The sequence below is a fragment of the Mixophyes fleayi genome, chromosome 3 (genome assembly GCF_038048845.1).
Source record: "Mixophyes fleayi isolate aMixFle1 chromosome 3, aMixFle1.hap1, whole genome shotgun sequence".
Lineage (NCBI taxonomy): Eukaryota > Metazoa > Chordata > Amphibia > Anura > Limnodynastidae > Mixophyes > Mixophyes fleayi.
Genome location: NC_134404.1, coordinates 134,992,033 through 135,019,521, shown reverse-complemented (window position 1 = coordinate 135,019,521; position 27,489 = coordinate 134,992,033). Strand labels below are relative to the sequence as shown.

The following is a 27,489-nucleotide window of genomic DNA, read 5'->3' as shown; positions in this document are numbered from 1 at the left end:
AAAAAAACACCAAGTGCTGGTTAGAAAATATAAATTGTTCAAACCATTAATATAGTTTATAGCGGGATATTAGAATTGCTAAAAAGCCCACCTGCAGCTAAGCACTCATAACAAGTACTGGCTTTTTAACCACTAAATAGAAAATAAAACAGACCAATAAGGACACCTGGAAATCACTAGGTACAAAGACCAGAGGAATCATATAATGACACGTTGAGTTCTTGGGAGGTCATGACTTTTCGAACTATGAATGTGGACTTTAATACTGTAACTGTGTATCTTTGTGATGTCACTGCATTTTACATCGGTACAGTGTATAAATTGGTCACCTTTGGAAACCAGAGTGTTCTGATAGAAAATAAAACAGACCAGTGGTAGAGCTGGTATGACTAAAAGTTAGCTTGTTTAATTAAAAAAGAGGAAGCTAAAATGAATGTATCAATCATCACATTCAGCAAGCTGGTAAAATAGCACTGCATATTGCATGAAATTTCTTATAGGCACCAGTGGTCAGCTATAAATACACATTTCATAGTAATATAAAAGCAAAATGTCCAACAAAGGGTCCCAGGTATATAGCATCCAAAATCACAGTTGATAATATCACAGTTTACATATGGAGTTCTAGCACTCTTCAGTGCAGAAAGAAAGTCTCCTAATCAACAGCCAAATAATTGGTATACCTAAGGAGGATTGGTATCAATTTCCAATCTCCTTATGACAAGTCCTCCAATAAAACTACTATAGAAATAGATAGCTGTTTAACTGCTGTGACAAGATTCGAAAATCCCAATCTCTGTAAATGCCAGAAAAAACATGTATACACGAAAAATAGGGAAAGGAGGTGCATCCAAGCTCGTCTATATCCTCTGACGCGTTTCTCCACCCCTTTGGTAGGCGGTTTCATCAGAAGTGGGTTCCCATTCACACAAGTGTATCTTTTATATCCTGTAATTGGCTGATTGAAGGTCATATGATCACCGTATAATACTCGATCATGTGACTAATTAAATACTAATTCATATTGGCCAATTGACCGATGATAATAATATTCACGTAATGAGCACCTTAGTTGATGGTAACAAAAAGGGCTACAATATATGAACATAAATCATTTTTATGGCAAAAAACAGTGATTTACATCTAAAATGCATTACTTTCTAAAGAACTTAAGTCATTAACTGTAGTGCTTTTTTGTTGTATTATATAATGTATAGGGTATAATTATATATGATATATTAGAATATGCCTATACCACACACATATTTAATATATATGGTATATCATTATTTCATTTTTTTTTATATTTTATTGTTATTACTGTCATTGCAATTAAACAATCTTGATATATAATGGGTTTGTGCTCTATATTTATTGTAATATGCAGTGATTGGATAATAACTTAAGTTTTTTAGAAAGTAATGCATTTTAGATGTAAAACACTGTTTTTTGCCATAAAAGTGATTTATGTTACAATATTGTAGCCCCTTTTGTTACCATCAACTAAGGTGCTCATTACGTGAATTTTAGTCGGAGATAAGGTATATCAATTATTCGGCTGTTGATTAGGAGACTTTCTTTCTGCACTGATGAGTGCTAGAGCTATATATATATATAAACTGATTTCATCAAATGTGATTTTGGATGCTATATACCTGGGACCCATTGCTGGACATTCCGCTTGTATGTTACTATGAAATGTGTACTTATAGCTGACCACTGGTGCCTATAAGAAATTTCATGCAATATGCGGTGCTATTTTACCAGCTCGCTGAACGTGATGATTGATGCATTCATTTTATATTTCTCTTTTTTAATTAAACAAGCTAACTTTTAGTCATACCAGCGCTACCACTGGTCTGTTTTATTTTCTATCAGAACACTCTGGTTTCCAAAGGTGACCAATTTATACTGTACCGATGTAAAATGCAGTGACATCACAAAGATACAGTTACAGTATTAAAGTCTACATTCATAGTTCGAAAAGTCTTGACCTCCCAAGAATTCAACGTGTCATTAGATGATTCCTCTGGTCTTTGTACCTAGTGATTTCCAGGTGTCCTTCAGTTTCCCGCCTCTAGACTTGTACAAAATTGTTCCTTTATAATCCCTGTGAACTGGCTCTTTGGTGTATGAAGAGTGATATTATTTATAGGTGTGAATGCTACATGCATAACCACAGAAATGTTCTCATGCGATTGCGAACAAAATGACACCAAACTCAATGTAATTTAAATGTTGTAGACATTATTTAGCCCTTTTAACACTATTTTAGTTGATATAAAATAAAAAAAATAGATTAAACATATTTGGATTAGTTATTTGCAATACTAATTATTCGATTGCGTGCTAATCGCACAGCAACTTATTGTAGTGCACAGAAATTATTTATTGCCACTTTTGTCCAATTTTTAAACTTCAACACCACTGTGATATAAACTACAAACCTATGTCTTTTTTCCCAGTACTTTGAAAACGCCTAGAGAAAAATGTGAATGGCTAGCTGAAATCCTTCCTAGATAATATTGATCTGCTAAACCCAATGACGTCTGGTTTCAGAAATGACTAGAGCACATTTATGACATTGACCATGGTGACAAATGACCAGCAGTATTTGCTAGAGAAATTTGTCTGCACCATTTTTCTAAATCGATTTAAAACTTTTGGCACAATTGACCACAGATTCCTCCTTTCTTCTTTAAATGCTGTTTGTCTAGTTTTTACCTGTTTGAATTGGTTTCACAACCACCTTTCTAATAAGCACCAACAGATGTATACCAAAGGTGAACTTTCTCCCTAAAATATGTTAAAATGAGGCATCACAGGGATTCATCTTAGGGCTCCTCTTTACACAACAATACATCTGATGATTAAGTGATCTATCATCATCATCATCAATTTATATAGCACCACTGATTCCACAGCGCTGTACAGAGAACTCATTCACATCTTTCCCTGCCCCACTGGAGCTCACAGTCTAAATTCCCTAACACACAGACAGGTAGAGACTAGGGTCAATTTTGATAGTAGCCAATTAACCTACCAGTATGTTTTTGGAGTGTGGGAGGAAACTGGAGCACCTGGAGGAAACCCATGCAAACACGGGGAGAACATACAAACTCCACACAGATAAGGCCATGGTTGGGAATTGAACTCATGACCCCAGTGCTGTGAGGCAGAAGTGCTACCAGTACGCCACCGTGCTGCCTGATCTATCTATATTGCACAACTCCAGAGACTACCTGTAGGAACTTTCATCTCCAACATTGTTGTCTAATACCAAAAAAGACTAGTACAAAGCTATTTTCACCTATTAACTGTGTAGCCTAACTTCCTTTATTAACTATCACTACCCTCTCACCTAATGGATAGATAAAGAATGTGAGGTACTCACCTTGTGTCATGACAGGAGTGTCCCTGAATATATTGTCAGGCCTTTTATTAAAAGAAAATGAATTGGCATTGCTAAAATATAGATACCTTATTATCACACATTGTACATGCACAATACTCACATAAAATTTTTTGCTTATAAGGCCAATACTGAACTCACAAATACCAAACATAGCCCTTATTTTCCTGATAAAATGTAATGGAATATTTTGTAGAATATTTGTCAAAGTAAGTCATATAAAAAAGCAGTAAAAGTGTGGTTTTACAGATGAGCTTTAAATAGACCCATGAAGGTTATCCATCATTGTCACATCCATCATTGTCATAAAATAATTAAAAGTATTACAATTTTCTTTAATCTATCCTGCCTGAAAATTAATTTTGCTAAATTAAACATCCCTATATTTCAGTATTAAATCTTAATGCTAGAGCAAAACTTCCCCTTTGTGTGGAATGATGAAGCTATTCAAAATCTGGGAGTAAATATACATAAAAAATATTGTTCTTCTAGAATCTATAAAGAAACTTTTAAATCCATGGTAACTGTTTAGAAAAACAGCTATTACCTCACTTTCAATTCTTCTCTTTTCAGGCTCTTGTGCTTTTACAGTGAGTATGTTTAGTAATCAGTTAATGGATGAGCAACTGACACAGGTATAGTAGAATATACAAAATACAGTTGCAAGAAGAAATGAACACTAGACCACTTCACTTAATTAAATAAATGTTCAGCTTTATTACAGTGTATACAATAATTATATTTATTAGTTTAATTTCCATATAAAATGCAGCATTAAATAAAATAGTCTCAAGAGTTGACTCTCTCCTTTCCAAGAGACTCACTTTCTCTCAACCGCTCACTTCTACACTGCCAGTGTCTGTATGTTTCCCTTGCTGTCACTAAACATCTGGGGGTGAATGTATCAAGCTGAGAGTTTTCCGGCGAGTTTGAAAAGTGGAGCTGTTGCCTATAGCAACCAATCAGAATCTAGCTATCATTTTGTAGAATGTACTAAATAAATGATAGCTAGAATCTGATTGGTTTTTCAAACCCGCCGGAAAACTTTCAGCTTGATACATTTACCCCCTTGTCTGTCTCTCTCTTCTAGCTGCCATTCTTGAGGATCTTAGGGGTATACTCAATACACATGGTTCTGCAAGGGTTCTCCTGCATCAGGCTTCCCAACCAACAGTACTTGATTCCCCCATTAATTAGATTTACTATCCTGGTCTCTCACATCGAGCTCCCATACACACAATATCTCTTCTACTCTTCACAGCATTTACTGGGCTCTGGAACCTCCCTCTTGGAACTCAGTTAGCTTTACACTCAGCTCACTTGGCAACTCTGTCTCTCTTTAATGTAATATTACAGCATCTCAATACCCAAGGAGAATCATGGTGAGAACTAACTATTTGAGATTAACTTGTTTGCCGCTAATTCAAAATTCCCTTGTGCACTGTCAACAAGATTACGGGTTCAAATGGAAATGTGCATGATGAAAAAAAAGGGAAAATGACACTTCAAAGCCCTGCATGTTATTAATTTAGGACCACTTCCTTCATTAATTGCTATTTTTCTCCTGAAATACTGCTAGGTCGAGCCTCATTTATGTCAACCCATGAGAGTGAGTGGACATCATGACTTTCTTTACGATGGGTCATTACAAACATTTTAATGATTTTATTACACTGGTAGAATTACACTTACAAATGTGCCATCCCATGTAATGTTTTTTTAAGTGGTGCCCCATCTTCACCCTTTTAAACAACATAGAAATATATTGTATTTTTGTGGAGACAGGAAAAATATTGTATTTTTGTGGAAGCAGGGAAAATCAACACCCCAGAAGGTATAGAGTGTGGTTCTTTCTTCCTTTCTGTGTATTTGAAAAACTTCTCAAGCTGTTCTATAAAACATAAAAGTCAACAGTGGGTGAGACCACAGGGCTGCCCTGGAGCATCACGGAAAGAAAACAACAATAATTTGCTAATTTCCTTTTCACTCCATGGCAGCTTTCCACTAATGGGATGTACCAAAACAATATATGAAAGAGAGTGGGTTGCTCATAATAATCTGTACAAGTGCAAATAGTTGCAACAAAAATAATTTTATTAAATGACTGTTTCAAAGGTATCCCTGAGCATCCTCAGAAGATCTCTGAACCAGAATATAATTTCTGATAAATGTATGAAGAGATGATGATGCTGCTGCTTTGCATAAATCCTGTTCTGAATCCTGTGTCCTGCAAGCCCAGGAGTCTCAAATTGCCCTTGTCGCTTGTTTTACTACTAGAATAACTGCATGATACTGTTATCTGATGCAAGTCTGCTGTGTAGAGAAAACACTAAGAGCTGACACTTGAACGTCTGAAGTTGGAGTCTGTGGCCATCACATCCCATTCTGGTTCCGAGAGGGACACTACATGATCTTTTAATCTTTGATATTATCAACATATCAGAGATTATATTGTAATCTTTGTAGGTGTTAACGATTTGATTTAATGTCCCAGCACCAGTCTGTGTTCAGTTTGGTCCCTTAAAAGAAGTGGAATTAACCAGCAGTTTGCACAGCCTGCATCCCTGTTGCACTTCCTGTGAGAGTGAAGAATTCAGGCTTTCAGTCCATCATTAGTTGTGCCAGACCAAGATTGCAGAACAGCATCACCAGCGAGCCACCCCTCTTGTTCCTGCTAATACACCAGGAGGTGCATTGCAGCTCACCAAGAATAAGTTAGTTAAAAACAAAAATTACACTCATATTTCCTCACTCTGTCGAGACAGGAAAAGGACACAGAAGGGTAGGCGGCGTTAGATCAGTTGATTTTTCCTGTCTGTGTTCAGTTGAGCAAGGAGTTCACCCACACAGGAGCAAACGCAGGATTTTTAAGGAGAGGTTTCCACCCCCTTCCCCCACAAACAAAAAAAAAATATATATATATATATATATATATATATATATATATATATATATATATCTGCTGCGCGCTCCATTTCGGCGATGCTGAATTGTAAAGAGGCGTCCGCGGCAGTGCTGTATTGTAGTACAATACAACACCGCCGCGGATACTTCTTTGACAGCGCCGCGGCTGCTGTATAGTACAGTGCTGCTGTGCAGGGGCATTGCTTAGCGCCCGTTTGTTTGCGGAGGGGAAGGGTTTCTGGAGGACCAGAAACCCCCCTGCGTGCGTCCTTGCCACAAGTGGATGGTTGGCATGGAGTAAAAAGGAAATAAATTACTCATCTTCATCATTTATTTAAATAATGCCAGCAAATTCCATAGCACTTTACAATTGGAAACAAACAGTAATAATGCAATTCTAAGTAATACATACATACAGACAGAGAGGTAAGAGGGCTCTGCTCGCAAGCTTACAATCTATAGGACAATGGTTTGATATACAAGGGTAAGTGCTACAACATATTGAATATTTGTCCAGCTAGAATGCAAAGGTTACAAAGTATTTAGTGGGCTGTATGCTCAGTCACACAACTATGTTGGTCAAAGGGTTGTTGTCTTTAACAGACTTAAACCACGCTTTTGCCATGCTTTTATCTTTGTCACAATGGCTGGAGGCACATTGCTTGTCTTTGCAGAAGTTGTACTATTGATTTTACCAATAGTTGTCACTATTGTAAATTGTCTTATACGTCAGACTAAGCTTGTTTAAAATAACATTTCTCACCAGACCAGTTACGTGAAATAATGATAATGTCAAACCTCACATATTTTTTTTCTTGCTCGTGAGCTGATTTATCAGATGGTTGGAGGCTGAAGAGAGATTCACTAGCATTGCTTGTTGATGATTGGAGAAACACTTTTCAGCAGATAAAGCTGCTTCCTTGAATAAGTGGCAATCTCAAAAACTGCTGACCTTATTCTCTGTCTTATGGGCAAGCTTTTAGCAGAAGATTTGACTGTTAAAAGACATTCACTGCTAATACAAGTTTAAGGGAGAAATTGCAATCTGCACTAACCTCATGTAGAAGAAAAGGCAGCATCATTTTTTATCCTTTGTTAGTTCTTTATTTTGTCACTATTCTCAATGGTTTTGTTAATAGTGCAACCAACTACCTCAGTTTCCCCATAATCAGGCTCTGAATATCCCATAATAAACTGTGCCTCCTTTATTATTAAAAATAAATCTTAAGCAAAACCAATTATAAGGGACTTTTTTTTACATCTTAAAGATAGGAGTTACTAGGTATACACTTATATGCCATAGGGACAAATACATTGGTATATTTAAGGGAGTATTTTGGACACACATGAGGTAGAGTTTGGTAAACATGTGCCATTATGGGGCCAATTCAATTGCTAGCAATGCTCCGCTGGGCATCAACACAATGTCCGCCTGTGCACATTTATGGGTACTACGGTACCCCAAAATCTCAGACTTTCCTGCACACCTCTATCTGTTATGTACCTGCGGATTGCCTTTGCGATCATTCCGGAGACGCTCTACTGCACATAGCTAGTAACTGAATCGGCTCATATACATTTTATTTTTATGTTGCCAGCTGGTAGATATGGAACTGGAGCAGATATGCTTTTCTTTAAGGAGGGAACAAAAATATTAATTCATCATTATAATCAACATTTATTTATATAGCACCAGCAGATTCCGTAGCGCTTTACAATTGGGAAGAAACAGTAATAAAAATAATACTGGGTAATACATACAGACAGAGAGGTAAGAGGGCCCTGCTCGCTAGCTTTCAATCTATGGGGCAATGGTTTGATACACAAGGGTAGGTGCTACATCATATTGAATATTTGTCCAGCTAGAATGCAAATGATTTAGTGGGCTGTATGCTTAGTCACACAACTATGTTGGTCAGAGGGTTGTTGTCTTGCGTTAGCTGTGTAGAGGTTGGTAATATTGTAACCTAGGGAGATTAAGAGGGCGGTAGAGGAATACTATAAGCTTGTCTGAAGAGGTGGATTTTCAGAGAACGCTTGAAGGTTTGAAGACTAGAGGAAAGACTTGTGGTGCGAGGGAGTGAATTCCATAAAGTGGGTGCAGCCCGAAAAAAGTCCTGCAACTGAGAATAGGAGGGAGTGATGAGAGTAGGAGAGATGCAGATCTTGTGCAGAATGGAGATATTGGGTTGGGAGATATTTTGAGACAAGTGAGGAGATGTAAGTTGGTGCAATTTTGTTGATAGACTTGTATGTTAGTAGAAGAACTGACAGAGGGACTCTGAAGATGTAAAATGATTTGCAAGGAAAATCAATCTTGCTGCTGCGTGCAAAATAGATTGTAGGGGCTTGAGTCTGATTTTGGGAAGACCAGTAAGGATTGAATTACAATAGTTGATTAGAAGAGAGTAATCACCCTTAGTTTTAGCTGTGATCAGATCATTGACAACCTTGGTCAGCGCAGTCTCTCTAGAGTGTTGAGAGCAAAAGCCTGATTGAAGAGGATCCAATAAGTTGTTTGCAGAAAGGAAAAGTGTGAGGTGAGTGTAGGCAATTCACTCGAGAAGTTTGCAGGGGCATGGGCGCTGAGAGATGGGGCGGTAATTTGAGAGAGTTTGGGTCCGAATTTAGCTTTTTTAGAATAGGAGTAATCACTGCATGCTTAAATAGTGATGGAAAGATACCAGTAGAGAGAGATAGATACATACAGAGAAGTGTTCAAGAAATTGTTTGTGTGGTCCGGAGGGCGATAGATGACAGCAACACACAGAGAATGGATTAAAAATCCCAACAGTATGTACTTCAAAAGATGTGAACGTGAGAGATGGGACACTTGATAGAAATGTGAATGTGCACTGTGGGGAGAGACGTAGTTCAACCCCCACCTTCTTGTCTGCCTCCATGTCTGGGAGTGTGGGTGAAATGGAGGTCACCATGTGAAAGGGCTGCAGGTGAGGCAGTGTCTGATTGCATGAGCCATGTTTCTGTTATTGCCATAAGGTTGAGGTTGTTTGAGAGGCAGGGGTCATGTATAGAAGTAAGTTTGTTACAAACAGAGCGTGCATTCCAATGGGCACATTTAAAAGACTTCGGAGTAGATGGGAGACAGGTGATGCGTTTGAGGTTTGCTGGATTTTAAAAGCGCTCAGATATATACGTGTGGGAGAAGTGTGCAGGGGACCTGGATTAGGGGATAATTTATTTGCATAATGCCACCTTGCAGTGCTTTTTAGAGAATATTGAATCATTCTCATCACTCCCTGCCATATTAGAGCTTACAGTCTATATTCCCCTTGACGATTATGTAGTATATCTAATGACTGATTTTTTTTTCAGTTGAATTCATGTATGACAATGTATATTTTATGTAACCTCTCAAAGTGTGCTTTGCTGACTGACCTAGGTGACCTGTGCAATTAACGAGTCTTTTGAAACTAGCCAGATAGATAAGCATCTTGGAGGAGTTGAAGACCAAAGTTGTAAACCATCTAGCCACTCAAGCAGAGCAGAGGTGAGAAATTCTCTGAGGTTTTCCAAACATATATCTTAGTGATAGATAATTTAATTCAGAAAGACTTCATGGAAAGTGTAATTCCTAAAGTGGGGGTGAAGTGCCTGTAAGAAGGGTTTAAAATCTTCTGCTTTAGACATTACAGTGTACATTTTCATGAGGGAGTTTATCAAGACTGAAATGGCTCATTTTCCTCAATTATGTTCCCCCACACATCAGAACTTAACTAGTAAGTAGTAACCCTTATTTTATTTCCTATTTTATTTTCTGAAACTCATTTGTACAACATATTGTATGTGTTATTAATGTTTGTAAATAAGCCTTGGAAACATTTTTTAGAGTAAATAAATTGAATCTAGCATGTTTTCCATGATTTTTTTGTCAATTTACAAAGCCAGGGGAGGTTCATGCTTCATGTGTATGTGATTTAAGTGTGAAACATTGATAAGTAGTTTTGGTGAACGTAAGGACACCATAATAAATCCATTGGGGTGGCAGAAAAGCTGTACTCATTGCTTAGTGACTACGGCGACACTAGTCATGGCCAGCTGTTCGGATTGCTGTATCTGGGACAGGCTGGGCGTTCGTGACATTCCCTATTATGCGAATACATTAGGGTCCATTTTGACAGAAGCCTATTAACCTATCAGTATGTTTTATTTGGAGTAAGGAGGAATGTGGAGCACCTGAAGGAAACCCCTACAAATATACAAACTATGTACAGATATGGAGCATGTTCACTGTTATACAGCTGAAGTAGCCTGAACTTTCCCAAACACTCGAAAGGAAAGCTCATGCAATTTGCACATCTTCCGAATAAAGACAACATTGCACGCAAATCTGAGGTGCTAAGCACAGGACACGGTGTTCTGATTCCATGCAAACTAACCAGACAAAAACATGGTTCCCGTAGGTTTCATGCACTGTACTGCTTGCTAAGGCTTGTTTCCAAGAAAATACCTGTTTCGAAAACAAGACATGTAAGCTAAACCAAAAGTGTGACAAACCCAAAGATGGCTCTGTGTGCCTTTTCTCAGCCTGTTCCATTTGCTCAATGGTGACTTTTGGAAGTTCTTGAGTGACATGACCAAAGATGAAATTTTACTCCCTGTCAAAAATGACTGATTCTTCATGCAGATGGAGCATCATCTCTCACCGGGTCAGGTCATATGTCAGCAAACACAAATACTGTCACTGAAAAATGACAGCCCTGCGGTGAGTCTGATGGAATCATCTGGGGACTGCATATAGTGGATGGACGTTGCATTCGGGTGGTCGCACTACCTGCACCACTCTCGTTAAGGCCTGTCCAGACACTACATCATTGCCAGTGATATTGTTTTGCTTCAAGCAGCAGCATCCTGGTTCCTGTGATGTATTACTCTGTCTGCTTCTGCAGCTGTAATGGGCATAATTCTCATTTTCTCTGGCTCAATATACGCTACACTAAATGTGTAGTGATACAATGTTGCCTTTTACTTACCAATTTCATACTGTATTTAAGTATGAACATACAATTTGAACCCTTTCTATAAACTATATGGAGAAAACAATTTACATATGGCAATATTTCTTATGTAAATACCACTCCAATTTATTCCTTCACCACCTTATCCTTGGGAAATTTCACGAATGATGACAAATATTTATGATTTCACAACATATGCTTTCCATTGGGTACATTTATTAAGCTGCGGGTTTGAAAAAGTGGAGCTGTTGCCTATAGCAGCCAGATCATTTTGTTGAATGTACTAAATAAATGATAACTAGAATCTGATTGGTTGTTATAGGCAACATCTTCATTTCTTCAAACCTGCAGCTTGATAAATTTACCCACAGGACTTTATAGTGAGACGCAAACATTAGGACCAAAACATGTGATTAAGGATTTGTACATATAAATAGGAGGCAACACCCAGGATTTTATCCTTTGAAAAAGTCACTCAAGGTGACGAAACACGTTAGAGCACGCCTCCTGCATACAGACGCTACACAGGAACAGGAACTGCTCATGCGCTCCATAGTGGAACACACGCCGAGGACTGTACTATCACTTACAGAATATTCTGCGATTCGAGTCTTCCACAAATGCTGGCTGCATATATTTACAAGGACATGTGTGTACCACCTAACAGCAAGTATAATACACTTATCGATTGGAACTTTAGTTGTACTGGATTTGAGCCGTTGCACTTGTTTGGACTCAGAATGTTTCGGATCTGGTTATAAAACACACACAAGTGTTTTTTATATATGCAAAGATGTGCATCTTCAAGTTTGTGAAAATTGATTTTATTAGATTGATGTTTTAAGAATAAATTGTTTATATCATATAGGTTTTAAGGCATCTACATGTTAATGATCCGTATGCCATACCCATCCCCCACAACTATGCTATTCTACTCATGAGGTAGTAGTTTTTTGAACCAATATCTGCCATAGATTGTAAGCTTGCGAGCAGGGTTCTCTTACCTCTCTTTCTGTGGCTATTACCCAGTATTGTTTAATTAATGTTTGTTCCCAATTGTAAAGAGCTACGGAATTTGCTGTCGCTATATAAATAAATGATGATGATGATAACTTGTCATACCAGCTCATTATAACCATTAAACACCAACCTCTGTTTTTTATGCACTTCATCATCATCATCATCACCATTTATATAGCGCCACTAATTCTGCAGCGTAGTATAGAGAACTCACTCACATCAGTCCCTGCCCCATTGGAGTTTACAATCTAAATCCCCTAACACACACAGACCGAGAGAGACTAATGGCAATTTACCACCAGTCAATTAACCTACCAGTATGTTTTTGGAGTGTGGGAGGAATCCAGCGCACCCGGAGGAAACCCGCGCAAACACTGGGAGAACATTCAAACTCCCCACAGATAAGGGCGTGGTCGGGAATTGAACTCATGACCCCAGTGTGGTGAGGCAGAACTGCTAACCACCCTTTTGTGTCTGTTGGAGCACTGGATCATATACCTCTATTAACGTCAAAGGACTGGACATCCTATAGATCCATAGCTTCTCCTATCAAAAGTTTATATTATCCTGAATGTGTAAACTGTGCGCGCAAACACCATTCTATGATCCCCCGAGCAACACCGATAACGATTCTGGTTCCTTGGCTACAGCCGACTGCAATTCTGGTTCTGATCCCTGACTACGTTTGACTATGATTCTAGTTCTGTTTCCTGGATCTGTCTGACCATTCTTCCTTTTACCTGCCTGGTATTCTGACCATCAACTGTGTAGCTCCACTGAATTTTATTGGAATGTTAAGAGTTTGCATTGACTATTGTACTGCTTCGAGAGCTATTATGGCAGCTTTTCTGAGGGGCTCTGGGTCTGCCTCAGAATACATTGTATGCTCTGGACTTTGGTGATAAGTACACCGACATGCCACTGTACCATATATGCTGAATTGGATTAATTTCCTGCTCTGATATTGGGATTTTCTGCCTCTTGCACTTTTTACATGTTGATTGCAGAGCCTTCTGCATATGACTCCAAACCTGATAAATCTGCATATACTGTTTTTTGCTGTTCAATAGTGTTACAAAATAAAGACTTTAGTTTTTAGTCACACACCTAGTTATTTCCGTTGCTAACCCAACAGAAGCATATATGCCCGTCACTAACCATATAAATTGCAGAGTGCTTAAGGACTGGTGTATGTACACGCTGATGTTGACAGTCGCCAGCCCTAGCCTGCACTGCAAAAATGTAATTATTACTAAATACATAATCAGCAAAAAAAACCACACGGCTTGTACAAAGTAAAATAAAACCCACAAATATAAAACAATCTAGTGCATGCTAGATGCTTATATGGGTAAATCTTATCTAAGATGAAATCTGCATTGGTTCAAAATAAAAAAAAACGTTTGCGAATAATAAAAAAGCTACAAGAACAGGGTTCTTTTATATTTAATTGAATCTTAATAAAAAAAAATCTATTATGGACTAATTATTGAGTGAATTAAGTTACATAGCACAAGGAATCAGTGACAATACATAAAATATTATATCATTATTATATGATTAACAAAGCCACAAAATTCAAAAAATAAACATTAAACTTAATTATGGACAAACAGCTCTATAACCAATATATATATATATATATATATATATATATATATATATATATATATATATATATATATATATATATATGCCTTTATAATAAAAAAAATCAAATACATATATAATTAAAAAGGTACTTTGATATATTAAAATTAATGATCAAACATAATTATACAAATATTAAAACAGAAAAAATGTGTATACAGTGCACCCGGAAAGTATTCACGGCGCTTCACTTTTTCCACATTTTGTTAAGTTACAGCCTTTTACCAAATTGGAATAAATTCCTTCTTTCCCTACAAATTCTACACACAATACCCCATAATGAAAACGTGAAAAGTTTTTGGGGAGATTTTTGCAAATTTATTAAAAATAAAAAATTAAGAAATCACATGTACATAAGTATTCACAGCCTTTGCCATGAAGCTCAAAATGGAGCTCAGGTGCATCCTGTTTCCACTGATCATCCTTGAGATGTTCCTACAGCTTATTTGGAGTCCACCTGTGGTAAATTCAGTTGATTGGACATGATTTGCAAAGACACACCTAAATAAATGGAGAGCTTGCCGATTTATATACATATATACTATATTTTGCATTAAATGGCACTTATAGCACCCTTACACACCCACCTGCCCCACAGGGGACCATCCTCTCCATTTAGTTACCATGTAGGGTTGGGACTACCCTTTCGCTCGGTGTCCCCCAGGCAGCAAAATCCATCTATCTACTAAAGGGAGCGCGGTAGCCCACCACTCTTATTCCATTGCAAAGACACACACCTGTCTATATAAGGTCCCACACTTGACAGTGCATGTCAGAGCACAAACCAAGCATGAAGTCAAAGGAATTGTCTGTAGACCTCCGAGACAGGATTGTCTCGAGACACAAATCTGTGGAAGGATACAGAAAAATATCTGCTTCTTTGAAGTTCCCAATGAGCACAGTGGCCTTCATCATTTGTAAATGGAAGAAGTTCGGAACCACCAGGACTCTTGCTAGAGCTGGCCGGCTCTCTAAACTGAGTGATCGGGGGAGAAGGGCCCCAATCAGGGAGGTGGCATTACTCTGTGGAGAGAGGAGAACCTTCCAGAAGGACAACCATCTCTGCAGCAATCCACCAATCAGACCTGTATGGTAGAGTGGCCAGACAAAAGCCACTCCTTAGTAAAATGCACATGACAGGCCGCCTGAAGTTTGCCAAAATGCACCTGAAGGACTCTGACCATGAGAAACAAAATTGTCTGGTCTGATGAGACAAAGATTGAACACTTTGGCGTAAATGCCAGGCATCATGTTCGGAGAAAACCAGGCACCACTCATCACCAGGCCAATACCATCCCTACAGAGAAGCATGGTGTTGGCAGCATCATACTGTGGAGATGTTTTTCAGTGGCAGGAACTGGAAAGCTAGTCAGGATAGAGGGAAAGATGAATGCAGAAATGTACAGAGACATCCTGGATGAAAACCTGCTCCAGAGCGTTCTTGACCTCAGACTGGGGCGACTGTTCATCTTTCAGGAGGACAACGACCCTAAGCACACAGTCAAGATATCAATGGAGTGGCTTCAGAACAACTTTGTGAATGTCCTTGAGTGGCCCAGCCAGAGCCCAGACTTGAATCCGATTGAATATCTCTGGAGAGATCTGAAAATGGCTGTGCACCGACGCTTCCCATCCAACCTGATGGAGCTTTAGAGGTGCTGCAAAGAGGAATGGGTGAAACTGCCCAAAGATAGGTGTGCCAAGCTTGTGGAATCATATTAAAAAAGACTTGAGGCTGTAATTGCTAAAAAAGGTGCATCAACAAAGTATTGGGCAAAGGCTGTGAATACTTATGTACATGTGAGTTTTTTATTTGTAATACATTTTCAAAAATCTCAAAAAAAAATTTTTCACGTTGTCATTACTGGGTATTGTGTGTAGAATTTTGAGGGGGAAAAAGGAATTTATTCCATTTTGCAATAAGGCTGTAACATAAAAAAAGTGGAAAAAGTGAAGCACTGTGAATACTTTCCGGATGCACTGTATGTATTATAGTTCCATATAGGATTTCTAAGCATAATAACATTGAAATTCAAGCCATCATTGAAACCCCTAGGTATAAAATTATCAAGGAAATAAATCCTTCATACCTTTGTACGATGATTCCTTTGTACAGTAAGACGCCAATATATTACCCCTTCCAAAGCCCAATTTAAATTATTCAGTGACAAAACAAAACAAGACAAATCTACAGGGTCACTATTATGTTGTCCTTTAAAATTCATGAGTATCAGTTAGAAGTTGTATCTGTTCTCATAACTTTTACTATTCACATGGATGTTTGTATTTGTGGTTGCTTGATCTTAGAAATGATGGTCCCATATAGATATCATTTTCATACATTAACATGCAATAAATACTAATATTTTTATTTACTATTTTGTGCCTTCGAATTTCCTTAGTATTAGCCCAGTGATTCTTACTGATTAAACAATAGATAGTATATATCTAATTTTTGCAATCACATAAGTAACATTATTTCTTTAATTTCTTTTGGTATGTAATTTTACTTATTTCATGATTAATCCATGACAGAGAATAGTGTTATTACATATGACTACCCATTGAGACCTCTCTGGTATAATATATTGTGAAAGTCAAATAATTGGATGAAGTAAACCAAAATATTGTTTTACCGTGCGATTGCGATTAGTACGCAACATGTTATGACGCAATTGCACTTACACTTGTAAATACACACTTAAGGCTCCAATGCACATTTATTTATTAGTAAAACGTATTGCCTATACATAAATTATAATATATTAAAGGTTCTCTCTAACGCTCTTCCCCTGAGGAGGCCTGGGCAAGGCCCAAATGCATGACAAGAACCTTTTTAACACCGTTAAGTAGCTTGATTTGACTAGAATGCATGAGTATCATGCATGGGTTAACTTGTGTATATATATATATATATAGAGCGCGCGAGAGGGGGGGGGGGGAAGAGCGCGCGAGAGAGGGGGGGGGAGAGCGCGCGAGAGAGAGGGGGGGAGAGCGCGAGAGAGAGGGGGGTAGAGCGCGAGAGAGAGGGGGGGAGAGAGAGGGCGCGCGAGAGAGGGGGGAGAGAGAGGGCGGGAGAGAGAGGGCGGCGAGAGAGGGCGGGCGAGAGAGGCGGCGAGAGAGGGCGGGCGAGAGAGGGCGGGCGAGAGAGGGCGGGAGAGAGAGGGCGCGAGAGAGGGGCGCGCGAGAGAGGGCGCGCGAGAGAGGGCGGGAGAGAGAGGGCGCGCGAGGGGGAGAGAGAGAGCGCGCGAGGGGGAGAGAGAGCGCGCGAGAGAGAGCGCGCGAGAGAGAGCGCGCGAGAGAGAGCGCGCGAGAGAGAGAGCGCGCGAGAGAGAGAGGCGCGAGAGAGAGGGCGCGAGAGAGAGGGGCGCGAGAGAGGGGGCGCGAGAGAGGGGGGGGGCGAGAGAGAGGGGGGGCGAGAGAGGGGGGGCGAGAGAGGGGGGGCGAGAGAGGGGGGGCGAGAGAGGGGGGGCGAGAGAGGGGGGAGAGAGAGAGGGGGGGGAGAGAGAGGGGGGGAGAGAGAGGGGGGGAGAGAGAGGGGGGGAGAGAGAGGGGGAGAGAGAGCGCGCGAGAGGGGGGAGAGAGAGCGAGCGAGAGGGGGGAGAGAGAGCGCGCGAGAGGGGGGAGAGAGAGCGCGCGAGAGGGGGGAGAGAGACGAGCGCGCGAGAGGGGGGGAGAGAGAGAGCGCGCGAGAGGGGGGAGAGAGAGAGCGCGCGAGAGGGGGGGGAGAGAGAGCGCGGCGATGAGGGCGAGAGCGCGAGCGAGAGGAGGCGAGCGAGAGAGCGAGAGCGCGAGCGCGCGCGAGAGAGAGCGAGAGAGAGCGCGAGAGAGAGCGAGCTGCGCGAGAGAGAGAGCGACGCGCGAGAGAGAGAGAGCGCGAGAGCGCGAGAGAGAGAGCGCGAGAGAGAGAGAGAGAGAGCGAGCGCGCGCGGAGGAGCGAGCGCGCGCGCGAGAGAGAGAGAGAGAGAGAGAGAGAGCAGCGCGAAAGCGAGAGAGAGAGAGCGAGCGCGAAAGCGAGAGAGAGAGCGAGCGCGAAAGCGAGAGAGAGAGCGAGCGCGAAAGCGAGAGAGAGAGCGAGCGCGAAAGCGAGAGAGAGAGCGAGCGCGCGAGAGAGAGAGCGAGCGCAGAGCGGGCGGAGAGAGAGAGCGAGCGCGCGAGAGAGAGAGAGAGAGCGGAGCGCGCGAGAGAGAGAGAGAGCGAGCGCGCGAGAGAGAGAGCGAGGCGCGAGAGAGAGCGAGCGAGAGAGAGCGAGCGCGAGAGAGAGCGAGCGCGAGAGCGAGATAGAGAGCGAGCGCGAGAGAGAGAGAGAGCGAGCGAGCGCGAGAGAAAGAGAGCGAGCGAGCGCGAGGAAGAGAGAGGAGCGAGCGAGGCGCGAGAGAGAGAGAGAGCGAGCGAGCGAGAGCGAGCGAGAGAGAGAGCGAGCGAGCGCGCGAGAGAGAGCGAGCGAGTGCGGAGAGCGAGCGAGCGCGAGAGAGCGAGCGAGCGAGCGCAAGAGAGAGCGAGCGAGCGCGAGAGAGCGAGGAGCGATGCGAGCGCAAGCGCGCGAGAGAGAGAGCAAGCGCGCGAGAGAGAGAGCGAGCGAGCGCGAGAGAGAGAGAGCGAGGCGAGCGCGAGAGAGAGAGAGAGAGCGAGCGACGCGCGCGAGAGAGAGAGAGCGAGCGAGCGCGAGAGAGAGAGAGCGAGCGATGCGCGCGAGAGAGAGAGAGCGAGCGAGTGCAAGAGAGAGCGAGCGCGAGCGAGAGAGCGAGCGAGCGAGCGCGAGAGAGAGAGCGAGCGAGAGAGAGAGAGCAAGCGCGCGAGAGAGAGATCGAGCGCGCGAGAGAGAGATCGAGCGCGCGAGAGAGAGATCGAGCGCGCGAGAGAGAGAGATCGAGCGCGCGAGAGAGAGATCGAGCGGCGGCGCGAGAGAGAGCGAGTGAGCGCGAGAGAGGAGAGAGAGAGAGACGCGAGCGAGCGAAGCGCGCGAGAGAGTGCGAAGCGAGCGACCCGCGCGCGAGAGAGTGCGAGCGAGCGATGCGCGGTCGCGAGAGAGAGCGAGCGCGGAGCGAGCGCGCGAGAGAGAGAGAGCGAGCGCGCGCGAGAGAGAGAGCGAGCGCGCGAGAGAGAGAGCGAGCGAGCGGGGGGAGAGAGAGCGCGAGCGAGCGGGGGGAGAGAGAGCGCGAGCGAGGGAGAGAGAGCGAGAGCGATGAGAGCGAGAGCGCGAGCGAGCGAGAGAGCGAGAGAGAGAGAGAGCGCGAGAGAGAGAGAGAGAGAGAGAGAGCGCGAGAGAGGAGAGCGCGAGAGAGAGAGCGCGAGAGAGAGAGCGCGGAGAGAGAGAGCGCGAGAGAGAGAGCGCGAGAGAGAGAGCGCGAGAGCGCGAGAGAGCGCGAGAGAGGCGAGCGCGCGAGAGAGCGAGAGCGCGAGAGAGCGAGAGCGCGAGAGAGCGAGAGCGCGAGAGAGCGAGCGCGCGCGAGAGCGAGCGCGCGCGAGAGCGAGCGCGAGAGAGAGAGAGAGAGAGCGCGCGCGCGCGAGGAGAGAGAGAGAGAGGAGAGAGAGCGCGGAGAGAGAGGAGAGAGAGGCGCGCGAGAGAGAGAGAGCGCGCGAGAGAGAGAGCGAGAGAGAGAGAGAGGAGCGAGAGAGAGAGAGAGCGAGCGCGCGAGAGAGAGAGCGAGCGCGAAAGCGAGAGAGAGAGCGAGCGCGCAAGCGAGAGAGAGAGCGAGCGCGCAAGCGAGAGAGAGAGCGAGCGCGCGAGAGAGAGAGAGCGAGCGCGCGAGAGAGAGAGAGAGCGAGCGCGCGAGAGAGAGAGAGAGAGCGAGCGCGCGAGAGAGAGAGAGAGAGCGAGCGCGCGAGAGAGAGAGAGAGCTGAGCGCGCGAGAGAGAGAGAGAGCGAGCGCGCGAGAGAGAGAGAGAGCGAGCGTGAGAGAGAGAGAGCGAGAGAGAGAGCGAGCGCGAGAGAGAGCGAGCGCGAGAGCGAGATAGAGAGCGAGCGCGAGAGAGAGAGAGAGACGAGCGAGCGCGAGAGCGAGATAGAGAGCGAGCGCGAGAGAGAGAGAGAGCGAGCGAGCGCGAGAGAGAGAGAGAGAGAGAGAGAGAGAGCGCGCGCGCAGCGAGAGAGAGAGAGAGAGAGAGAGAGAGAGCGCGGAGAGAGAGAGAGAGCGCGCTGAGAGAGAGAGCGCGCGAGAGAGAGAGCGAGAGAGAGAGAGAGCGAGAGAGAGAGAGAGCGAGCGCGCGAGAGAGAGAGAGCGAGCGCGAAAGCGAGAGAGAGAGCGGAGCGCGCAAGCGAGAGAGAGAGCGAGCGCGCAAGCGAGAGAGAGAGCGAGCGCGCGAGAGAGAGAGAGCGAGCGGCGCGGAGAGAGAGAGAGAGCGAGCGCGCGGAGAGAGAGAGAGAGCGAGCGCGAGAGAGAGAGAGGAGAGCGAGCGCGCGAGAGAGAGAGAGAGCGAGCGTGAGAGAGAGAGAGCGAGAGAGAGAGCGAGCGCGAGAGAGAGCGAGCGCGAGAGCGAGATAGAGAGCGAGCGCGAGAGAGAGAGAGCGAGCGAGCGCGAGAGCGAGATAGAGAGCGAGCGCGAGAGAGAGAGAGCGAGCGAGCGCGAGAGAGAGAGAGAGCGAGCGGAGCGCGAGAGAGAGAGCGCGAGCGAGCGCGCGAGAGAGGAGCGAGCGAGTGCGAGAGAGAGAGCGAGCGAGCGCGAGAGAGAGCGAGCGCGAGAGCGAGCGAGCGCGGAGAGAGAGCGAGCGCGAGAGAGAGCGAGCGCGAGAGAGAGAGCGAGCGAGCGAGCGCAAGAGAGAGCGAGCGAGCGCGAGAGAGCGAGCGAGCGAGCGCGAGAGAGAGAGAGCGCGCGAGAGAGAGAGAGCGAGCGCGCGAGGAGAGAGATCGAGCGCGCGAGAGAGAGAGCGAGCGCGCGAGGAGAGAGGAGCGAGCGCGGGAGAGAGAGAGAGAGAGCGAGCGCGCGCGAGAGAGAGAGAGGAGCGAGGCGCGCGAGAGAGAGAGCGAGCGCGAGAGAGAGCGAGCGAGAGAGAGCGAGCGCGAGAGAGAGCGAGCGCGAGAGAGAGCGAGCGCGAGAGCGAGATAGAGAGCGAGCGCGAGAGAGAGAGAGAGCGAGCGAGCGCGAGAGAAAGAGAGCGAGCGAGCGCGAGAGAAAGAGAGAGGCGAGCGAGCGCGAGAGAGAGAGAGAGCGGCGCGAGCGAGCGAGCGAGAGAGAGAGAGCGAGCGAGCGCGCGAGAGAGAGCGAGCGAGAGCGTGAGCGATGCGAAGCGAGCGAGCGCGAGAGAGCGAGCGAGCGAGGCGCAAGAGAGAGCGAGCGAGCGCGAGAGAGCGAGCGAGCGAGCGCGCGCGCGAGAGAGAGAGCAAGCGCGCGAGAGGAGAGAGCGAGCGCGCGAGAGAGAGATCGAGCGAGCGCGAGAGAGATCGAGCGAGCGCGAGAGAGAGAGAGCGAGCGAGCGCGAGAGAGAGAGAGAGCGAGCGAGCGCGCGAGAGAGAGAGAGCGAGCGCGAGAGAGAGAGAGCGAGCGAGCGCGCGAGAGAGAGAGAGCGAGCGAGTGCAAGAGAGAGCGAGCGGCGAGCGAGAGAGCGAGCGAGCGAGCGCAAGAGAGAGCGAGCGAGCGCGAGAGAGAGAGCGAGCGAGAGAGAGAGAGCAAGCGCGCGAGAGAGAGATCGAGCGCGCGAGAGAGAGATCGAGCGCGCGAGAGAGAGATCGAGCGCGCGAGAGAGAGATCGAGCGCGCGAGAGAGAGATCGAGCGCGCGAGAGAGAGAGCGAGTGAGCGCGAGAGAGAGAGAGAGAGAGAGAGAGCGAGCGAGCAGCGCGCGCTGAGAGAGTGCGAGCGAGCGAAGCGCGCGAGAGAGTGCGAGCGAGCGAGCCGCGCGAGAGAGAGGAGCGAGCCGAGCAGAGGCGCGCGAGAGAGAGAGCGAGCGCGCGAGAGAGAGAGCGAGCGCGCGAGAGAGAGAGCGAGCGAGCGGGGGGAGAGAGAGCGCGAGCGAGCGGGGGGAGAGAGAGCGCGAGCGAGGGAGAGAGAGCGGCGAGCGAGGGAGAGAGAGCGAGAGCGAGAGAGCGAAGAGCTGCGAGCGAGAGAGAGCGAGAGAGAGAGAGAGCGCGAGAGAGAGAGAGAGAGAGAGAGAGAGAGAGCGCGAGAGAGAGAGCGCGAGAGAGAGAGCGCGAGAGAGGGAGAGCGCGAGAGAGAGAGCGCGAGAGAGAGAGCGCGAGAGCGCGAGAGAGCGCGAGAGAGCGAGCGCGCGAGAGCGCGAGAGAGCGAGCGCGCGAGAGAGCGAGAGCGCGAGAGAGCGAGAGCGCGAGAGAGCGAGAGCGCGAGAGAGCGAGCGCGCGCGGAGAGCGAGCGCGAGAGAGAGAGAGAGAGAGCGCTGCGCGCGAGAGAGAGAGAGAGAGAGAGAGAGAGAGAGCGCGGAGAGAGAGAGAGAGAGCGCGCGAGAGAGAGAGCGCGCGAGAGAGAGAGCGAGAGAGAGAGAGAGAGCGAGCGCGCGAGAGAGAGAGCGAGCGCGAAAGCGAGAGAGAGAGCGAGCGCGCAAGCGAGAGAGAGACGCGATGCGCGCAAGCGAGAGAGAGGAGCGAGCGACGCGCGAGAGAGAGAGGAGCAGGAGCGCGCGAGAGAGAGGAGAGGAGAGCGAGCGCGCGGAGAGAGAGAGAGAGCGAGCGCGCGAGAGAGAGAGAGAGCGAGGCGCGCGAGAGAGAGAGAGAGCGAGCGCGCGAGAGAGAGAGAGAGCGAGCGGCGCGAGAGAGAGAGAGAGCGAGCGCGCGAGAGAGAGAGCGAGAGAGAGAGCGAGCGCGAGAGGAGAGCGAGCGCAGAGAGCGAGATAGAGAGCGAGCGCGAGAGAGAGAGAGCGAGCGAGCGCGAGAGCGAGATAGAGAGCGAGCGCGAGAGAGAGAGAGCGAGCGAGCGCGAGAGAGAGAGAGAGCGAGCGAGCGCGAGAGAGAGAGCGCGAGCGAGCGCGCGAGAGAGAGCGAGCGAGTGCGAGAGAGAGCGAGCGAGCGCGAGAGAGAGCGAGCGCGAGAGCGAGCGAGCGCCGAGAGAGAGCGCGCGCGAGAGAGAGCGAGCGCGAGAGAGAGCGAGCGAGCGAGCGCAAGAGAGAGCGAAGCGAGCGCGAGAGAGCGAGCGAGCGCGAGAGAGAGAGAGAGCGCGCGAGAGAGAGAGAGCGAGCGCGCGAGAGAGAGATCGAGCGCGCGAGAGAGAGAGAGCGAGCGCGCGAGAGAGAGAGAGAGCGACGCGCGCGAGAGAGAGAGAGAGCGAGCGCGGCGAGAGAGAGAGAGAGAGCGAGCGCGCGAGAGAGAGAGAGAGCGAGCGCGCGAGAGAGAGAGCGAGAGAGAGAGCGAGCGCGAGAGAGAGCTGAGCGCTGAGAGCGAGATAGAGAGAGGCGAGCGCGAGAGAGAGAGAGCGAGCGAGCGCGAGAGCGAGATAGAGAGCGAGCGCGAGAGAGAGAGAGCGAGCGAGAGCGCGAGAGAGAGAGAGAGCGAGCGCGAGCGCGAGAGAGAGAGCGCGAGCGAGCGCGCGAGAGAGAGCGAGCGAGTGCGAGAGAGAGCGAGCGAGCGCGAGAGAGAGCGAGCGCGAGAGCGCGAGCGAGGGCGCGAGAGAGAGAGCGAGCGCGAGAGAGAGCGAGCGCGAGAGAGAGCGAGCGAGCGAGCGCAAGAGAGAGCGAGCGAGCGCGAGAGAGCGAGGCGAGCGCGAGAGAGAGAGCGAGCGCGCGAGAGAGAGATCGACGCGCGCGAGAGAGAGAGATCGAGCGCGCGAGAGAGAGAGCGAGGAGCGCGCGAGAGGAGAGAGGATGCGAGAGCGCGCGAGAGAGAGAGCGAGTGAGCGCGAGAGAGAGAGAGCGAGTGAGCGCGAGAGAGAGAGAGAGCGAGCGAGTGAGCGCGCGAGAGAGTGCGAGAGCGAGCGGCGCGAGGAGAGAGCGAGCGACGAGCGAGCGCGCGAGTGAGAGCGAGCGCGCGAGAGAGAGAGCGAGCGCGCGGAGAGAGAGACGCGAGCGCGCGAGAGAGAGAGCGAGCGAGCGAGAGAGAGAGAGCGCGAGCGCGAGAGAGAGCGAGCGAGCTGCGCGAGAGAGAGCGAGCGAGTGCGAGAGAGAGCGAGCGCGACGAGCGAGCGAGCGCAGGAGGAGAGGCGAGCGAGCGAGCGCAAGAGAGAGCGAGCGAGCTGAGCGCGGAGAGAGAGAGCGAGCGAGCGCGAGAGAGAGAGCGAGCGAGCGAGCGCGCAGAGAGAGAGCAAGCGCGCGAGAGAGAGAGCGAGCGCGCGAGAGAGAGAGATCGAGCGCGAGAGAGAGAGAGCGAGTGAGCGCGAGAGAGAGAGAGCGAGAAGCGCGAGCGCGAGAGAGAGAGAGCGAGAGCGAGTGAGTCGAGCGCGCGCGAGGAGAGTGCGAGCGAGCGCGCGCGAGAGAGTGCGAAGCGAAGCGAGGCGCGCGAGAGAGAGCAAGCGAGTGAGCGCGCGAGAGAGAGGAGAGAGCGAAGCGCGCGAGAGAGAGCGAGCGCAGCGAGAGAGAGAGCGAGCGAGCGCGAGAGAGAGAGCGAGCGAGCGCGAGAGAGAGAGCGAGCGAGCGCGAGAGAGCGAGCGCGCAAGAGAGAGAGAGAGCGAGCGCGAGAGAGAGAGAGCGAGCGCGAGAGAGAGAGAGAGCGAAGCGCGAGAGAGAGAGAGAGGCAGCGAGAGAGAGAGAGAGAGCGCGAGAGAGAGAGAGAGCGAGCGCGAGAGAAGAGAGCGAGCGAGAGAGGAGAGCGAGCGCGAGAGAGAGAGCGCGAGAGAGAGAGAGAGAGAGCGAGAGCGCGCGAGAGAGAGAGGGCGCGCGAGAGAGAGAAGCGCGCGAGAGAGAGAGAGCGCGCGAGAGAGAGAGAGCGCGCGAGAGAGCGAGAGCGCGAGGGAGCGAGAGCGCGAGAGAGCGAGAGCGCGAGAGAGCGAGAGCGCGAGAGAGAGGGATAGCGAGAGAGAGGGATAGCGAGAGAGAGAGGGATAGCGAGAGAGAGGGATAGCGAGAGAGAGGGATAGCGAGAGAGAGGGATAGCGAGAGAGAGGGATAGCGAGAGAGAGCGAGAAAGAGCACGGAAGATAGATAGCGAGAGAGAGAGAGAGCGAGGAGGCGAGAGCGAGAGCGATATATTCATCTATATCGATATATGTATATCTATATCTATATCTATATAAGAGAGAGGGAGAGAGAAATACATATGTAGAGGGAGATATATACACGCATATACACGCATATACACACAGAGAGAGAGAGAGTTATCTCTCTCTATACCTCTCTTTCTCTCTCTGTATATATCCTTTCATTTCAATTACATATATTTACATAATCTTTTTTAATATATAGATTTTTGCATTGTGGGTCTTCGTTAAGTTTATCATTTGTTAATTTGTGTTTAATATATATACACCGATTAGCCACGCCTAAACAGCTCTGACCCATCCAGGCATGGACTCTACATTTCTGAAGGTGTCCTGTGATATCTGGCACCAAGACGTTCACAGCAGATCCTTTAAGTTGCGAGGTGGAGCCTCCCATACCTCGGACTTATTTTTTCAGCACATCCCACAGATGTACGACTGGATTGAGATCTAGGGAGTTTGGAGGCCAAGTCCACATCTTGAATTCTTTGTCATGTTCCTCAAACCATTCCTGAACAATTTTTGCAGGTTGGCAGGTCACATTATCCTGCTGACATATAATATCATTGCCATGAAAAGGTGTACATGTACTTGGTCTGTAACAATGTTTAGGTAGGTGGTACGGGTCAAAATAACATCCACATGAATGCCAGTACACAAGATTTCCAGCAGAACATTACCCAGCACATCGCACTACAACGCAGACATGTTTGTTCCCATAGTGCATTCTGCCGCTGTCTCTTCCCCACAACACAAGAATGCACATGCACTCAGGTATCCTTATCATGTACAAGGAAATATGATCCATCAGACCAATCCACCTTCTTCCATTACTCCATGGTCCAGTTCTGGTGCTCATGTGCCTATTGTAGGCGCTTTTTGGCAGTGGACAGGGTTCAGCATGGGCATTTCTGACCAGCATGCTGCTACCTAGCACCATTCACAGCAAGCTCACATGCACTGTGTGCTCCTATACCTATCTATCATAGCCAGCATTAACTTTTTCAGCAATTTATGCTACAGTAGCTCTTCTGTGGCATTGGACCAGAAGGGCTGGCCTTCGCTCTCCATGCACATCAATGAGCCTTGACGGCACATGAACCTGTCATTGGTTCACTGGTTATCCTTCCTTGGACCACTTTTAGTAGGTGCTAACCACTGTATACCGAAAACACCCCACAAGACCCAGTTGTCTAGCTATCCCCAATTTGCCCTGGTCACAGTCAATCACATACCTTACGCTTGCCCATTTTTCCTGCTTCCAACACATAAACTTCAAGAACTGAGTGTTAACTTGCTGCCTAATATATTTGTCATCTTGACCATGCCTTGACGGGCCAGTGTTTTGGCAGCACAATATTAGGCAGGTGGTTTTAATGTTGTGGCTGATCAATATATATATATACACATATATACACAGTGACACGGGCACACTTAGGTGATGCATACACAAACAACTTTATGTAGAAGCAGTACTTTTATTGTTTCATTACAATAAAGAGCATTCACTTCCATTAGGATGGTACCAGGAAACCTAACACTGGCTATACAGTCCTCCTGGCTGGACACCGGCCACTGTCTTGCATCAGTCGCACTGCTCAGTAGCACAATACAGGTTTTTATACTTGACACTCCTCCCACGGCCCTAGCTTGATGGGCCGATGAGACTCCTATCTTGCCCTTAAAAAGTAGTTTTCTGCAGGGTGTTCTGTAATTACTCTTCATTGCAGACACACCCTGTCAGCTTTGCTATTAGTTGTTTAAAAATACACTTTCAAACCATTTCAAAGCATGTAAGTTAAATCATACTTCAACTTCATACTTTTACTTTGTCACACATGTCTTATACCTGTATATCTTAACCTAGGTGCACTGCATACATGTGTCTATATTGAGATCCCAAGTGATCAATCTCCAATCTTGAAATGTTTCCAACCATATAACAATAGAACAAATAAACCAGAGATTTTGTATTATCCTTAAATGCAAACAATGTAATCACCAGCTCCACCAATAGTGTATGTGCGTACCAGATAGATAAATAATTCAAGCTTATCTGTTTAATATCCAGGTCGTGCTTTGCCTCTTGATATCACTGTATATTCCAACCAGGGAAAGAAAACCTGCATATGGTGTTGTATTTTTATACAACACAATTTTAATAAGACTACAATAATTGCACTGAAATAAAATATAAAATGTGCTTATCTGGAGTCCAAATAATCCTATTCCCAACGTGGGAAATGCTGGGGTTATTAGTCCAATCTCAATCTCTGAAAACTACTAGTGCTAGAACTAGCAGTTCTACATTATGGGCCAATTATATATTAGATGCAGTTATTTACCAACAATAGATAGTTAGGTATAGGTATAGGTATAGATATAGGTATAGGTATAGGTATAGGTATAGGTATAGGTATAGGTATAGGTATAGGTATAGGTATAGATAA

General features: G+C 46.8%; 1 long non-coding RNA gene across 1 annotated transcript in view; it reads right to left on the bottom strand.

The window, feature by feature from the left end:
- LOC142142784 (uncharacterized) overlaps window positions 1-27,489 on the bottom strand; it is a 237,021-nt gene that overhangs the window by 203,634 nt on the left and 5,898 nt on the right. The window lies entirely within an intron of this gene.